An 8232-nucleotide genomic window follows, 5' to 3' on the forward strand; every position below is an offset into this window, starting at 1 on the left:
CATCAGATGTCTGTCGTTAGATAGGCCACCAGGCCTACGAACCCATGCAGATAATGGGTTGTTTCCACTAACGGGCTGCACTTAAACGCCCTTGAGCAGAGATGGGCGCTCGGCATACTTGCAACCCCATTAGAAAAGCCCCACTGGGGGAGCTCCTATTTGGGACTGTAGGCGCCCGTTTGGAATATGTTCTAGAACTAAAATAATTATGGATTTATTAAGAAATTTTCGTGGATTTAAAAAGTTCACAAAACCCGCAAAAGAAAGCTAAGAAAAAAGGTCAATGAATTTAAAAAACATATCATCAAATTTTAAAAAATTTCATTGAATTTCCAAAAAGTTCATTGAAATAAAAAAGTTCACAACTCTTTAAAAATTTCATTAATTTTAAAGAAAGGTTCATCAATTTTCAGTAAAACAATATAAATTTAAAAAATGTTCATCGGAATTTGAAAAAAAATCAGTGAACTGAAAAACATATTCACAAATCTTTAAAAACTTCATATATTTCTTTAAAAAGTTTAATCAATTTGAAAAATGTTCATTAATTTTTGTAAAAAGTTTATTGTTATTCAAAAAAGTTCATAGAATTTTCAAAAAAAAGTTTGTCAAGCGGCGTCTAGATGGGCTGGCCCATTTATAAACATTGCAGGCGCCAGTTAACAAAATGCAGGTTAACTGGTGCCGGCAGCGTCAGATAGGAAATGCCCACCGCTGGAGCTTCTTTGTGGCTAATAAAAAAAACTTCAATTTGTTTCATACCATAAGAAACAATTTTCTTACAATATGAAACGCACACACCATGTTTTTCTTACCAAAGGGCAAGTTATTAGGAATTATATGGAGTGCAGCGTTTTGGAGGAAGAGCTATATGGAGATCTTTATTTGAAAAATTCAAAAAACATATTATTAAGCTTCAAAAATTCTGGAACAAATCATACATGTGCATATGGACGTGTTTTACATGTGTGTAAAGTCTGACAATAAAATACATTATGGCTTAGGCTGCACAAAAAAGACAAATTCGTGCATTTTTATAGTGAACAATGCATGTACTGTTTGTCATTTGAAAATCACGATTTTGTCTTTTTTGTGTATGTCTCTCCATAAGGTATATCATTTTCAAATTTTACACACATTTATTACACATTTCATGAATGCATATGAATTTTTTAGATTTTTTTGAAACTTTAAAAGCGATTTTCAATTTTTCGAATTAAAGAGATCCATGGAGCTCGGCGTCCATTTAGCATTTTTGGGGTTATGGTGTTACAGAAGCGGAAAATATAATATATCTTGTGAAAGAGACAATGAAGTAGGTTAATTTAATGCTAGAGAGTGACATGTGGGACCAACAATTATTTTACTAATTATTGCTCACTAGAATACCACATCAACATTGACTTGTCAAATGAGTGGAAGGGGTAATTGAACATGCTTTGCGTTCGATAGTTGGAGGGTATAGTTTAACATGTTTCATAGTTTGGGATTGTACGTAGATTAAACTAGCCTTAGACTTTAGGATTGAAATATGCACTTTTTTTTAAACCATGAACTAATTTGTTTAATTTAGAATATAATTAAATTTTAGGAAAAATATTTTGAAATATATGAAAGGGAAAAGTGACAAAAAACTGGCTATTAGGTTGCCACATTGTGGGTCATCATAGGCGAGCTACAGGAGGAGCGCCCGCCATCGAACATGCGTTAATAGAGAGGCAACCAAGGCATAAGATCTCATATAGGAGACCTCCTCCCCAACGCCTGTAGTGCTAATCAGTGCCCTAGCGCTCGCGTGTAAGCCTATTAATGACCCACAAGTATAGATGATTAATCGTAGTTCTTTCAATAATTAAGAGTGTTGAATCCAACGAGGAGCAGAAGGAAATGACAAGTATTTTTCACCAAGGAATTTTGGGCAAGTCATGTAACTAATAGTGATAAATAGTTTTATAACAAGATAATTCATAATAAGTGACAAGTAACAATTGTAGCAAAGGTGCAGCGAGGTAGCAAAATCCTTTTTATAGCAAAGGACGGGCCTGAAAGTTCTCTTATATAAAGCAAGCGCTCCCGAGAACACATGTGAATTTCTGTCTAGTCATGTTCATCATATTAAGTTGATTCGCGTTCTCTACTTTGATGTCTTAACATGTGGGTGGACCGGTGCTAAGGTATTGTTCTTACTTGAAATAACAACCTACTTATGATTACCCTCCTCTCGCAAGCATCCACAACTATGAAAGAAGAATTAAGAATAATCTAACCATAGCATGAAACATGTGGATCCAAATCAGCCCCTTATGAAGCAACACATAAATTAGGGTTTAAGCTTCTGTCACTCTCACAACCCCATCATCTATTTTTTACTCCACAATGACTTTCCTTAGGCCCATAACATGATGAAGTGTCATGTAATCGACGTTCACATGACATCACTAAGAGAAGTAACAACATCCATGTCATCAAAATAATACCAACTTTACATTAATATATGTGATTTAGTTGGGACTCGAGTTGGTTTGGATACTAACACATCAGATGGCACCGTTGATTTTGTTACCGCCACTCCTCCTGTTCCTACTAAAAAGAAGCATTGTGGCTTGTCCCACCCTTGTAAGATAGCTTGATTAAGATAGACACCCCCTGGCCCCACCCTGGTCACTTGGGGGGCTCAAGTGGCTCCTCCGATCCTAATTCCACTCCTACAAATTCCTATTCTCGGAGAAAAAAATTAGAGAGAAGTTTGCATCGCGGTTTTACAAGATGGAGCCTCCTCCACCTCCTATTCTTCCTCGTGGGGGCGGATCTAGAGTCTCTTTGGGGCTCTAGAGAGGGGTTTCATCGCCGTTGTCATCATAAACCCTCTCCATCAACAATTCCATGATGCTCACCACAGGGTGTGAGTAATTCCTTAGTAGGCTCACTGGATGGTGATGAGGTTTGGATGAGATTGATCATGTAATAGAGTTAAGTTTGATACGGCTTGATCCCTAGTATCCAGTGTGTTCTCAAATTAATGTTACTATTACTTTGCTATGCTTAATGCTTGTCACTAGGGCCCGAGTGCCATGATTTCAGATATAAACTTATTATGTTCTCTATGAATATGAAAAGTATTTTGATCCTCTCTTGCAAGTTGCATGCACCTATTACATGTCTTGGTCCGCATACCCCAAGGTGACAATAATTGGGATTCTTTCCGATGATTGCCCTAGTTTGAAGAGTTCATGTATTCACTATGTATTAATGTTTTGTTATGATTCTTTATTAAAAGGAGGCCTTAATATCCCAATGTTTCCAGTAGGACCTTGTGCCACGGTAGGGTAGGACAAAAGATGTCATGCAAATTCTTATCGCAAGCATGTATAACTATATACCCAATACACGCCTACATTATATTGATGAGTTGGAGCTAGTTCTGTGTCGCTCTACTGTGTAACTGTTACACGATTGATGTCATCCATATCTTTCCATCATTGACCCTTGTGCCTATGCTTTACAAATACTGAATCTTGCTAAGTTACTACTCATGTTGTTACTGTCACACATGTTACTCAATTGCTACCGTTACTACTGTTACCAAAATTTCTACTATCACTATTACCGCTACCACTATTATTTGCCATGGTACTTAATCTTTTGTTCCAAAGAGATATCCCAGGTGCGGTTGAATTGAAACTCAACTGTCAAGGCCTCTAAATACTCTTTGGCTCCCCTTGTGTCGAATCAATAAATTAGGGTGAAATACTACCCACGAAGACTATCGCTATCCCTATACTTGTGGGATATCGGTTACCGACAAGTCTCTTTACTCGCTCCATAATACAAGATCCCGTGACTAACTCCTTAGTCACATTACTTGCAAGGTTCTTGTGATGTTGTATTGCCGAGAGGGCCTAGAGATACATCTCTGCCATACGGAGTTACAAATCCCAGTCTTGATCCATGCCAACCCAATAGACACCCTTGAAAATACCTGTAGAGGACCTTTATGATCACACAGCTACGAAGTGACGTTTGATACACACAATACATTCCTCCGGTGCGAGGGAGTTGCATGATCCCATAGTCTTAGAACAGATACTTGACTTGAAGAAAGCAGTCACAATAAACTTAGTGATACGATTTAAATGCAATGCTTACGGTTGGGTCTTGTCCATCACATCATTCTTCTAATGATGTGACACCGTTATCAAATTACAACTCATGTCTATGGTTAGGAAACCTTAACCTTCTTTGATCAACGAGCTAGTCTAGATCAAATCTTTGACTTACACAGACTTCATCCGAGAGAACAAGCTGGACACAAGGAACGTGTGAGACGCTCTCTTCAAACTTCAAGGGCAGTTCGAATATCTCCAAGATCAAATCTTTGACTTACAAAACCAATATTGTGAGTATGAATCCAGGTTTAAGAGGATGAGCATCACTATGACTTTTAAGATTCCCGAGACAAGGTCCTCTTTCTATGATGGGGAGCCTATGCCTTGGAAGACGGAGGACAAGCCTACTACATCATCACCACCATCACCCAAGACGGAGTACATGGGTATGGGCACCTCCCTTAGCTTGCTCCAAGCTTGGGGAGGTGCACCGGTATCGTATCACCATCACTTTTATCATTACCATCTATCTTAGTTTGATCCTTAGTTATTTCATGATTTAGAGAAATAAAATTTCAGATTTGCTTTGCTTAGATTTTTTGGTTTAAGATCTATCTATTATTGTAATCGAGTGTGAGAGTTATATAATAAAGATTAGTTGAGTTTGTGTGCTTTACTCTCATGCATATATCATCATAGCATTGAAATGAAAGAAATAGAAAAGATCATATCCTAATCCCATGGAGAATAATGACTTTACATTGTACAAGTAAGAGTGATAAAACTTGTTGAGAATAAACAGACATAACATTACTCATTGATACAATCTATGCAAGATTGTGATAGAGGAGATCATATTTACATACAAATACACTATCTTGTTCATCTTTTATGATTGTGAGCCCCCATCAAATATTATATAATGATCAAGTGTTGATATTGGACATTGAAGACAACATAATGATCATGGTAGTTTACATTCACTTAGAAGTTATATGGTCTTGGATCCTTTAACATGTGTTGCTTGCTTTAGATCTTTTGCCATCTAATTTTTTTCGCACTAAGTAGAAATTTCCAAACATTTTAATTCCGAAAAAGGTCAATTTTAACTAATCTAAAAATTTTGGTTTTTGAAAGTACTATCAAAATTTGCACCAGTGTCCATCTGTTCTAAAATACATGACATGAATTGTCGATCAAAGGATCATTGCAAAGAAATGTTCCATCTATTTAGGAATGCATGGGGTATATATTATCATCGGTAGCTGGCCGTTAATTGACTATCATTTGGCTATTGAAAAACGCAATGTTGCCCTCGTCACAAATTCGTACACTTACAGTTGCACTGGTATTATTTCTGCAAATACAGACGATAATACGGGTTTTTTTGGACTTCTAACAAATATATATATAGGACAACTTTAGAGGACTAAAATCACATAAAATAAACTAAAACTTTAAATCATTGCAGGAAAATATTTAATAAAAAGTGAATGTAAAAAAAACTCGTTAACTTTTGATATAGTTACAATCTCACGTAACCGTGGTTTGAAAGGGTAGATAAATCAAAACCTGGGCAAAATTTGGTTAGTACTTGCATAACCGAGATTTCTTGAGGAGAGTACTTTGAGTTAACCGAATTCGTCGGAGTATACATAAACTATGGAGGAAACTAAATATCCCTCACAACCAGTAGTGGCCACTAGTGGAAAACGGGCCTTTGGCCGGGACCCTTTAGTCCCGGCCTGCCTCTGGGCTGGGACTAATGGCCCGGCCACGTCGCCCCAAATCGCAATGTCTTCCTCGAGGCTTTAGTCCCGGCCCGTAAGGAGCCTTTAGTCCCGGTTTGTCTCCCAAACCGGGAATAAAGGGCTACGCGGGGTGCAGCCCGCATGTGCGCCACCTTTAGTCCCGGTTTGTGTCTCAAACCGGGACTAAACACCTCTGCCTATATATAGCACAGCCCCCCTCTCCCCTCTTCCTTGCATTTTTCTTGGATGGAAGAGTGTGGGTGTGTGCTAGCTCTCCATTTTTTTCATGCACTAGAGGTGTTTGTTGAAATGTGTGTTAGAGCGATGCCGCTTCAGTTCACCGAACACAACTACGATATGAGATGCCTGAGCCACGCTTAAACCTCTTCCTCTTTATTTCTACTTATTCTAAAAGGTTAGCAACTATATTTCCTCGTTTAGACCGTGCGGTACTAATTTTTAGGATCGTGATTGTATTTGATATACTGTCGTATAACGAAGATGAGCCATCCATGGATGTACGGTGATCGACGCACAACCGCTTACAGAGAAGGCGTGCATTCTTTTCGAGATGCAGCCGATGCGAGCAAACATGGTGGTGGCTTTATGTTTTGTCCATGTGTTGAATGTCGAAATGAGAAGGATTACACTTCCTCAAGAGTCATTCAGAGCCACCTGCTTCGGTCCGGTTTTATGTCGGGCTATAATGTTTGGACCAAGCACGGAGAAAGAGGGGTTATGATGGAAGATGACGATGAAGAAGAAGAGAACGATGATGACAACTACCGATCTATGTTCCCTGAGTATGCTGATACTGCAATGGAAGACAATGAAGAAGAAGATCAGGATGAAGAACGGTAACCAGATGAGCCCGCTGATGATCTTGGTTGGGTCATTTCTGATGCACGGCGAGGTTGCGACACAGAAAAGGAGAGGTTGCAATTCGAGCAGATGTTACAGGACCACAACAAATTGTTGTACCCAACTTGTGAAGATGGCCAGAAGAAGCTGGGTAGCACACTGGAATTGCTGAAGTGGAAGGCAGAGACCGGTGTGACTGACTCGTCATTCGAAAAGTTGCTGGTACTGATGAAGAAGATGCTTCCAAGAAAGAACGAATTGCCCGCCAGCACGTACGAAGCAAAGAAGCTTGTCTACCCTCTCGGATTAGACGTGCAGAAGATACATGCATGCCCTAATGACTGCATCCTCTATCGCGGTGAGAAGTACGAGAATATGGATAAATGCCAAGGTGATGTGGTATGCACTGCATTGCGGTATAAGATCAGAAAAGATGACCCTGGTGATATTGAGGGCGAGCCACCCAGGAAGAGGGTTCCTGCCAAGGTGATGTGGTAAGCTCCTATAATACCACGGTTGAAACGTCTGTTCAGAAATAAAGATCATGCGAAGTTGTTGCGATGGCACATGGAAGATCGTATGAAAGATGATAAGTTGAGGCACACCACTGATGGTCGGCAGTGGAGAAAAATCAAGAGAGAGTTCCCGAGATTTGCAGCTGACGCAAGGAACTTATGGTTAGGTCTGAGTACAGATGGCATGAATCCTTTTGGGGAGCAGAGTTGCAGTCACACCACCTATGTGACAGCCCGATGCCGACGTTCCAGAAGATTCCCCCTTCTTTCCGTTTTCGTCGTGTGTCTATTTTTTTTGTCGCATCATCATCGCATCATTCGCATCATCTGCATTGCATCGGCATCTCCGTTGCCGCCAGTTTTCAAAACTTGCATCCGTTGTTAGTTGCCGGTTCTCGTCGTTGTCCGTTCTGAGTCCGACCGCACACGCACGCGCCCGCGGCACCGTCAAAACCCTATTTTTAAAGGGAGCGTAAAACTTTCTCTAATCGAGGTGAAACTTGGCATGCGGTCGTAATTAGTTCTAGCTAGGCCGCCTGTCGAATTTCGTTGCGATCAGAGTCCGTCTGGTACCCGAACGGTCGACCGTAGCGGCACCGTATTCGGTCTACCGTCGGACGGTCATCGGTGTTTTAAGAATTATTGCCGCGCCGCCCGTTTTCCCTCTCGTCTCCGATAAACCACCCTACACGGCCATTTAGTCCGTCCCACATTGGGAATTAGTCGAATCCGACCGCGCGGTTGAAACCAGGGCGGAATTTCGCTAAACCTAACCCCACATTTGTCTATATATAGTCTCGTCTGCATTTTTAGGCAGCCAACCCCCTCTGCCTCGGGATCCGCGCGCCTACCCCCGAAACCCTAGCCGCCTCCCACCAGCTCCCTCCTCCCACCTCCAGCGCCCCCGGCCCGCCAGGCCCAGATCAGGCCCGGCCGAGCCCATCGCGCCGCCGCCACCGTTCAGCTCCCTGAGCTCCCTGCGCCCCGATCTCCCCGTGC

This window comes from Hordeum vulgare, chromosome 4H, assembly GCF_904849725.1.
Source record: "Hordeum vulgare subsp. vulgare chromosome 4H, MorexV3_pseudomolecules_assembly, whole genome shotgun sequence".
NCBI lineage: Eukaryota > Viridiplantae > Streptophyta > Magnoliopsida > Poales > Poaceae > Hordeum > Hordeum vulgare.